The 9,805-nt window shown below is 49.7% G+C and overlaps 1 long non-coding RNA gene across 1 annotated transcript; it reads right to left on the minus strand.

The window, feature by feature from the left end:
* Positions 1–824: 824 nt before the first annotated feature.
* LOC122391318 lies at positions 825–9,805 on the minus strand. The gene is made up of 5 exons (XR_006258329.1): positions 9,685–9,805; positions 8,767–8,958; positions 3,857–4,062; positions 2,043–2,167; positions 825–1,249 (listed from the first exon to the last, which is right to left on the minus strand). It is a non-coding gene; the product is annotated as an uncharacterized LOC122391318 (long non-coding RNA).

Raw genomic sequence — 9,805 nt, forward strand, 5'->3', positions numbered from 1 at the left:
CAAACTAGCTCATCTCTAATAGTCTCCAATTAGCTCAACCTGAGCTCCCAGCTCCGAATTAGCTCACCACTGGCTCATAACTAAATAAATCTCACCACTGGCTCATAGCTCCACGAAGCTTTCAGCCGTAAATTAGCTCACCATTGGCTCATAGCTCCACAATAGTTCACATGATGGCTTTCAAACCGAATCAGTCTGATTCATGATTTCCACTTCCCTGCTCCAAACTCAGTCTAACCGCATCAGTCACCCAGGCACAACATTATTGTGTGTTGACACTGTATGAAAATAGATCTTTATGGTCACCAATCTGTGTTGGTGTGCGCATGAAAACTCTCACTGAACTGACCCCGACTTCGGTGTGTTTTACCCGATCCCCGGACCTAAGTGGTAGATTAGCTGGGCCCTGTTCATGAAGTCTGCGGCCGCTGCGGCCGGCCGCAGGCTCTAAGCTCCGCCCATTTTTGAAACGTCATCACTCACTCGGCCGCAGCAGCGTTCCATGAACAGCGTCTGCTGCCGAAATAGTTTCCGACAATTGTTTACAACTGAAGCACACCGGTAGATAATTTGTTTACAAAATCGTCTCCATGACAACACGGCTTGCGCCTATTTGACTTCAGTGCGCTAAGTTCAGTGCAATTAGTTTTCTTGAGGCTCGGCGGTAGCTGGATTGCGGCCGCAGAGATCGCAGCGGCCGCAGCAAGATGACGTCATACATTCGTCATACTACGTGAGCCCCGCCCCTTTTTGTGACGTAACAACCCGGCTGGCCGCAGCGACCGCAGCGGCCGCAGCGACCGCCGGGGTTCATGAACAGGGCCCTGATCTCGTCAGCCGCGCCGGTGGCATTTTCCGGCGCACTTCCCGCGCCGCCACTGCCTCCAGCGTTGGCGGCGCGGTGATGGGAGAACCATCAGGCTCGCCACTACCACCGCCGAGCGCCGGTCGTCTCTTCACATCCCCCTCGTCCTTTGCTAGTGTGTCACTGAGCGGCCTTTTCAGGGCTGAGCCCAACAACCCACCGTGGCGGGCTCCGACTCCGCATCTTCCGACAAAGGTTTGACACCGTCGGTCTGGCTGAAGTCTCCACTGCAGCAGCCGATGTTGAAGACGCCGCTCCTGATGATGCCGCAGAGAGAGTAACCCGTCCGGGAGGAGTTGGAGGACAGGAGTCGGTGTGTGGAGGCGTGACGGTCGTCTCTGGCGTGTCCGAGGAGTGGTTTAGATGGTCGTCAGCGGTCACAGACTGCAGACAGAGAGAGGGGCGGTGTGTTATTGTCCAGACGTGCCCTGATGTGTCCAGAGATGATGCGCTTCCGAGAGATTATGAGCTCTGATGATGAAGCTACATGATATATTCGTTTTTTTTAAGTTTGAGCCCCACTGTAAACATCTTTTTGAACACGGCACGAGAATTGCTAGCTGAATTACTGAGAAAACTGATTAGCGCACATTGATTTCACAGACGATCAACCTGATCAAAATAAGTTCTACCTGACTCCATTTCTCAGACTCGTAGCTCGTATTTGGCCTTATTTATGACCCCACAGGGATAGAAGACTTGTCAGGAATTATTACTGAACTAATTAAGAAATCGCACGGTGTATAACATAACGATCCACCATCGGTGTTCTAACCATATTTTGAATATATCATTTATATCTTCCATACAATGTGCAGTGTGCACTATCCAGTTTTCTCAGTAATTCAGCTAGCAATTCTCGTGCTGTGTTCAAAAATATGTTAACAGTGAGGGTCAAACTTAGAAAAAACGAACCATAATAAAACGAAAATATTGATAGAAATCCTATAAGCATATGGAATGCGAAAAGATTTATTTCCGTTTTCCAACATAAAAAGTCCCGAACACGAACACGTTTAACGCAACTCAGGAGTTGAAAGTCAGCATTCGATCTGAATGACAGCATTTAACAACCCTGATTCTTTTAACTTGAATAAAAACTGTCGCAATACGAAACAAATCGTACAACACAACATCCTGTGGTTAGAATCGAACCCACTCACTCGCAGTAACTCACCTCATCGTCACTGCCGCGCTCCGAGCCCAGCGAATCTCTGTCACTGCCAGAGTCATCGGGGTCGACCAGCACCTCCGCTCCGGGGAAAATGTACCGGGACGGCGGCTGGTGCAGAAAGGCGCCCTCTGTTGAAGAGAAAAGGCGTCCTCATTGTCAATCATACAATGAGCCAAAGGCTATTACTTCCTTATTTTTTAATCATAATGGGGCTCCACACAATTTTCAAAGAAACCCTCAATATCATTCAACATAAAAGGCGTCCATCAGGAAAACACGTAGCGAGGAAATCACGTACCACCATGTTACACACCCACACACATACAACTTAAAAGATGTTGATAGTGGGAGCCAATAACACCTGCAATCTATTTATTTATTTATTTATTAAACATCATCAGATCGATCCACTATAAGGCAGGGCTTTTCTCCGATCATCGTCATAACAGTACGAAACACATGAAGATGACAAGTAAACTAAGATCACAGTAGCGCGATACAATGACAATGACAGTAGGTAAATATCCTACCCGACGGTACCACTCAGTCGCAGCACGTTCCCGATCTTGGACTTGAACACTGACTTACTAAGGCCAGCAAAGCCATTGTTCAACGCTGTTCGGTTGTACAGGGACGCAGCACGGTACGTAAATCGACGCTTGCCATGGTTGTTTCTTACACGTGACAGAGCTAATAGGTGTGATTGTCTAGTATCCCGACATACGTGTTCGTGGTTGTAAGAGAGATAAGAGCGTAAAAGATGAGGCTTTCCAGATGTAAGAATGCTATGGATCAGTGACAGGTCGGCATGTGCTATAAAATCAGCAGCAGGCAGCCACGCAAGTTCCTCGAGCACATCAGAAATGTGCTCGAATTTCCGTCTCCCGGAAATAACTCGGGCTGAAAAGTTGAAGACCTTCTGCAGCCTGGCTATGGCCGTGCGATTGGCGCTACCGAAGACGGGCGCACAGTAACGTATGTGTGAGAAAACGAGAGAATCGACAAGGCGAGGTAAAACAGAGTGTGGAATGATATGTCTGATGTGCATGAGACCGATAAGAATGCCGAAACAGCGGTTGATGATGGTGTTGATATGTGATTCCCAAGAAAGTTCAGAGTCCATGACAACTCCTAAGTTCTTCACTGTGCTTGACAGAGGAAGTGTTTGACCCATAAACTCGATCTGAGGTGGTTCTCCAATCTGAGTCAGCTGGCGATGGTCGCCACACATGAGCAGCTCCGTCTTCAATGCGGTGAATTTATTTCTGACGGGACGCACCAAGAGCACAGGGGAGCGAGCCGTTAACCACAGCCTTCCACACGCCCGTGCCTCGACCGCCCGCTGCTGACCCCGCCCCGGGACACGCGGCAGGGGCGGCGCCAGGCACGCCCCACCGGGAGGCGCCATAGGCGACGCCAGGCACCCGACTACGGGCGGTTGAAGACGCCCTTAACAGCCATTAATCTGAATAAATCACTCTCGCAAATCACACGTCAATTAAAACGGTTCACTCAAAACACAAACACCAGTAGCATTACGAACAAAAGCTATCAAATATCCACATTGCTGGGAATTCAAACAGTCTTAAGTCTCTTGATTTCAATCGCAATGGTAAAATCTTAGCACAGCGACACATAAAAAACTAATCAAATCCAGGACCATGGTGTGGCCAGTTTCAGTTGATTGAAAATAGACTGCTTTTTCTACCAACACTAACCAGCCGGCCACCTATCTATCTAGACCGGTGGCGAGCTAGCCCTACTCCAAAATCACTCTTAAAAATTCCACTCCTCTCGAGATCCGAACCCGCACTCACCGGGTAGTCTGGCAGCGACACTCTCCTTCAGTTTCCTCTGCCAGCAGTGCCGGAGGGCGTCTGTGTCATTCTCGTTGGTCGGATCGGCCGGCGGTGAGGACGGCGCAGATGGCGCGGGGCGAGAGGGTAGTTCAGTGAGTTCTCGCAGCGGCGAAGAAGACTCTCCTCCGTCAACGGTAAGGAGCCCGGAGCATTAGCCGCCGAGCCTGAGAGGGAAGGGAAATGAGCGTCAGTGTTTTTACGGCTATAGGTACTACTTGATAGAGTATCATTATGGGTGAGCACTGAGCTGCAGGTACAAGACCACTACCTGCAAGAACGTAGGCAGCCACCCAGAGAAGCGTGAAATGACCCTTGCAGACCCGGCACTCTCGGCCCGCCTGACCGCCCACGGAATGAACGTTCGGCTCTCGTTCTACTAAACAAGTGTAATATTTGTTATTTTGACGTCCCAAATCGCTATTTAAGTTATTCAGGATGCCTGTGAAGAAAATGCATTCCTCTGCTAGATTTAAAGCAAGTCTTTTACTCTTTAAAGCAAAACTACAATTACATTTCTTTGTTTGCTGGGGGTTAGGGGCGCAACGACTGCAAGGTAAACTACAATTACACTTCAAAGTTACCTTACCTTACCTTACCTACCTTACCTACACTACTTATCGGGATTTAGAAAGGCACAACGCCTGAAGGTCCCGATCTCGTCGAGTAGGTTCTGGATACACTAGGTTAAATCTTGGGTTGGCACTGAGTAATGGATGGTCTGCCAGTGCTGGTCGAGTCGGGATTTGAACTGGGTTAGGGTCTCAGCGAGGACCACATGACGAGGAAGGGCGTTCCAGTCATTGATGGCTCGTACGCAGAGTGCGTTCCTCCGCACACGAGACGCTGCTTGAGGTTTCGCCAGCTTCCAGCCGTGCCCTCGAGTTGTAGTCATTGAGCTCCTCGCCAAAAAGTCATCAGGGTCCAGGTCGACTCCCGCGTGTAGCAGCTGGTAGATCGTTAGCATGTCTCCGCGCCGTCTTCTGTAGTAGAGCGAAGGTAACTTGAGTTTCTGGAGACGCTGAGGATATGGCAGGTTCCTGATACCTGACACCAGCTTGGTTGCTCGTCTCTGGATGCGTTCTAACAGCCTCTGATCGTGTCTGTTGAACGGTCCCCATGAAACGTTGCCATACTCGAGGAGTGGACGTACAAGAGACTTGTAGAGCAGCGTCAGTGTCTGTTCATCAAGGTGAGCGAACGACCTCCGAATCACGGCCAGGACCTGGGTGGCCTTGGAAGCTGCAGATGCTGCCTGTTTTCTAAACTTGAGGGATGAGTCGATAAAGACACCCAGATCTTTCTCTTCACTGGCAGATTCGAGACGGTTACCTCTGATTGTGTAGTGGTGCTCCTGGTTATTTGGGCCGATGTGCAAACTCTTGCATTTTGCTTCGTTGAATGGCAGTTGCCATCTATCGGACCATTCAACTACTGAGTTGATATCCTGTTGGAGGTCCTGAATCTGGGATGGCTTAGATACACTGCGATAAACCTTTGTATCATCAGCGAATATCTTGATTGATGAGGTCACCACATCTGGAATGTCGTTGATGTACACCAGGAATAACAGTGGGCCAAGGACAGAGCCCTGCGGCACCCCACTAGTGACCGGTGACCACTGTGAGTGGCAGCCCCCCACCAAAACCTGTTGTTTGCGTCCAGAAAGAAAGGCTGCAATCCACCTCAGCAGGTTTCCTTCAACACCGTAGGCCCGGAGCTTTCTAAGCAGGCGCTGGTGAGGCACTGCGTCAAACGCCTTCCTGAAATCCAGGTAAATGGTGTCAAGGGGCTCACCATCCTCAATAAGTCGGCTCCACTCGTCAATCGTCTCCAGTAGCTGGGTGGAACAGGATCGCCTGGGGCGGAAGCCATGCTGGTGTCTGGATAGTTGATCAGTCTCATTTAGAAAGTTGATCATCTGGTCGCGCACAATGGATTCCAGCACCTTGCAGATTATTGATGTCAGGCTGATGGGCCTGTAGTTTTCGGGTAGACTCTTGCATCCTTTCTTGTAGATTGGAATGACTGTCCCGAGCCTCCAGTCCTCAGGGAGACAGCCTGAATCCAGTGACTGCTGGAACAGTGTGGCTAGTGGGGCAGCAATAGCACCAGCAGTCTCAACCAGCACCCGGCTGGGGACACCATCTGGGCCAGGAGAACTGGTTATTTTCAGCTGCTTCAGCTTCTGGTAGACAACGTCAGCTGATATTACAATGTCCTCCAGCTTGGAGCCCTCATACTGCCATGTAGGCTCGGGGATGTGACTGGTGTTCTCCGTGGTGAAAACGCTACTGAAAAATTGGTTCAGTACCGCAGCCTTTTCACTGTCGTCACTCCTCAAGGTCCCATGTGAGTCCTGCAGGTCGTCTACACCCGACCGAGTCTTCAACCTGGACTTCGATTAATTCCAGAAAGCTTTCGGATTGGTCTTTACGTCTGCCGCAAGCTGGCGTTCAAAGTTCTGTCGAAGGTCCCTCGTGAATGCTCGCAGCTCATTCCGGCAACGTTTAAACCGAGCAAGATCAATCGGGTTTTTGGACGCCACGTACTGCCTCCAGAGGAACTCCTTTCTTTTCTTCAATTGCAGGGCTCTCCTGTTGATGTAAATGTTCCTCTTCCTCTTCACTGGACATGACATGGGGATGGTGTCCTGGATACATCTGAGAAGGTTAGCTTTGAAGAACGCATAACCACTCAGGAAATCCATCACCAGTAGCTGGTTCCACTCCACACTGAGGAGCATACTTTTCAATAGCTGGAAGTCAGCACGTGCAAAATCTAACTTTTTACGCCCTTGGTCTTGGTACATGGAGTAGCACATGAGGTCAAATTCCAGAATCACATGATCACTAGCTCCCAGACCAGCTGAGTACCTGAGGTTCCTCACCATGCCCTCTTCATTTGACATCACAAGGTCAAGAACACCTGGGGTTTCACCATGCCGGTACCTGGTTGGCTGTCTGATGTGTTGAAACAGGTAACACTCATTCACCGCATCAACAAATGAGTGTGAATAGTGACCCACTGGAGCCGATGAATACCTTGCATCCCAGTCAATGTTCGGCATATTAAAGTCTCCTGTGATAAGTAGGTGAGATGGGTTCATATGGCATACATGGCGGAGGAGGTCACACAGGTCATCAGTGCTAGCTGCAGGTTCCTTTGATGGACTGCGATAAATGCCACCCACCAGCATGCTGTCAGAGTTCTTAAGCTGTAGTCTCAGCCACAGTTGTTCTTTGAAAACGGTTGCTGGAAATTTCACCTCGGTAGCGTGTAGCTGGTCACAGACATACATACAAATTCCGCGAAGGCCACTTGCGCCCAAATTTGGCAGAGTGCAATCAAAGCTGGTATATAAGAAGTAGCCTGGGATTGCCAACAATGCAGGGGGAATTGGAATGGTCTGCGCTTTTGGGATAACTTCTGTCAGAATGATAAGATGAGGCTCCTTTCCAGCTATTCTCATACATAAGTCATCCCGCTTATTCAGGAACTGGTCGGCGTTAGTATATACACATTTCAAACTATGCTTGCTGGGGACAGCGAGTCATTGATCAGTAGGTCTAACTTGTGAAGCAGTGACCTTGTGTTGTTCGACACCACCAGCTGGTCTTGATTGTCCACCTTGCTCTCTGTCTGTCCTGGGCTGACCATCAGACCTAGCCCCAGCATTCAGCGCGGCACACACAATTTTCCCCCTTCGGATGACAAGATTTTTCTCACCTTTCTGCCTTCGGACTGCAAGCTCCTCACGCAGCTTTCTCCCCTGCTCTCTTTCCTTTGGCGTCAGGTCGGGATTGATGTAGATATTGGCATAGGCCTCGCAGCTCCGAAGTTGAGGTGCCAGTCGCACAACTTCTTGCCGGATACCAACATTTTCCAGGGTCACTATTAGCAGTCGGTCCTTGTCAGGCATCTTTTTACCAGCTCTGAAGGATCTGACACATGTAACTCTCAGGTTGAATGCCTCCCTGATCATCATCTCAAAGGACTCTACATCATGCTTTGTTTGCTCCTCAAACGTGTCACTTGATGATTCCTTCAGGTTGTGGACGACTACGTTCAACTTTCTTTTCTCCTTTTCCTGATAGTCATCAAACATTACTGACAGTTCCTGCGTCGCCTTGGCTGTAACTTTAGAGCTACTCTCCGTAGTGGTAGGAAGGGATGCTATCTGGGCACTGACCTTGCTAAGAACCTCATCACAGGATCCCTTGACCATATCAGCGTACGTAGCCTTCTGCTGATGGATTTCCTTGGTGGAGTTCTTAACGAGCCTTCCGTTTTCCACAGATGCTCTTTCCTGTTCTTTCAGGCATTGCTCTACAGTCCGTATATGCGCAGTGACGGTCCGCATGGACTCAGAGACGGAGTTGGCGAGCTTGTCAACTTTTGCCTCGAGGGCCTGCAGCTTGACCGGGTTTCCTGCATCTTTGTGCTTTGGAACAGCCTTGCACTCGGGGCACAGCCAGCTCAGGACAGGGTGCCACTATTCGATGGCTCGAAGAGCATCCCAGGAGATAGCCTGGCAGCCCGAATGATACCATGCCAAACAGCCGTCGCATCTAACTCCCATCTCTCCATCCAACACTGGATCTCCACGTTCCTTTGCCTGGACCACCCTTGCAAAAATAGGTTTCGCTTCCACTGCTACCAGTGTCACTGGATGACCGAGACAAGAGACAAGTTGGCTTTTAAAAGTTCAAAGCCTTTTAGGTATTTTGTCAGTATTATAACTAAATGCCACTGCTATCATATTCGAATGACAATAATCATTACATTAAAAGTTTTTAAGTCAATTGTCAGTGTCATCAGCCCCATATGACTCTCCAGGACTCTAGTAGGTGCATTGCCCCATCACCCACCTTGAGCAGTTCCCTGAAGTACAGACTGCAGGCAGACAGCATCATCCTGTGGGTCCAGACACGCTGTCCCTCACAGCAGAGCGTGACGTCCAGCAGCTCCCCTCCACAGCAGAGCTGGTCAAACACAGACGTGACGCTGCCCTGGAACCAGTCCCATTTGAGGCAGAACTTCTGAGAGTCCATCCTGGAGGGCTGAAGATCAGGGGCAAGACAGCAATTGGTTAGTTCATGAGAGGTGACTTGTTCCATTCTGGTTTGTTCAGTTTGGTTCCGATTTGGTTCCTTCTGTGATCCTGGTATCCACTCTCAACCAATTCAAGACCAGACTGGATGATCACTGGAACCAAATCAGACACTCTATCCTAATTCCTAGATTAGCTCCCACCAGAGTCCTCAGTTCAGGAGCTCGATGCCATAGGGACCCTACAGGCCTGAGGCCAATGGCCATGGTGGCCATCAAAATTCCTGTACTGGTAAGGTACCTGAAGTAAGAAGTAAAGCAAAAAAAAAGTTTTTATATACTAATACCGTGATCTGGGTGTGCTTCTATTTTTATGTAAAAACTAAAAAGCAAAACAACTGAGCTAGCATAGGTACCCGAGGGGTGTTCACGGGCACCGCAAACTGCTGAGTGCGGTGTGTGCGTTGTGGGCCGCAGGCGTGGGGGTAGGGGATGGCTTGGGGGATGGGTAGGCGGTTCTGACGTCAGGGCTGCGTGCGGTAGACAGTCCGCTGTGGCAGGTCCCGACCGGCCAGAAGCGGTGACGGAAGGCTGACATAGGGACACAGTGGGCGGAGCTTGGAGGCTGTGTACAGTCCGACCGCACACAGGAGCCCGTGAACAGCCCTCAGATATATATGACACAGCCGCGACATTTGCAGCGCAATTTGACGGATGCTCCAGCCTCCATGGGTTACCTTTGAATTTTAGCTGGTAAAAATTAACATACGGCTCGGAAATACGAACTGAGAAATAAAAAGACTCCTGCCATTCACAACAATCATCGAGAAACACCCACTACACCCACATACAACAATA

The sequence above is a fragment of the Amphibalanus amphitrite genome, unplaced genomic scaffold, assembly GCF_019059575.1.
Source record: "Amphibalanus amphitrite isolate SeventyFive unplaced genomic scaffold, NRLGWU_Aamphi_draft 000431F_arrow, whole genome shotgun sequence".
Lineage (NCBI taxonomy): Eukaryota > Metazoa > Arthropoda > Thecostraca > Balanomorpha > Balanidae > Amphibalanus > Amphibalanus amphitrite.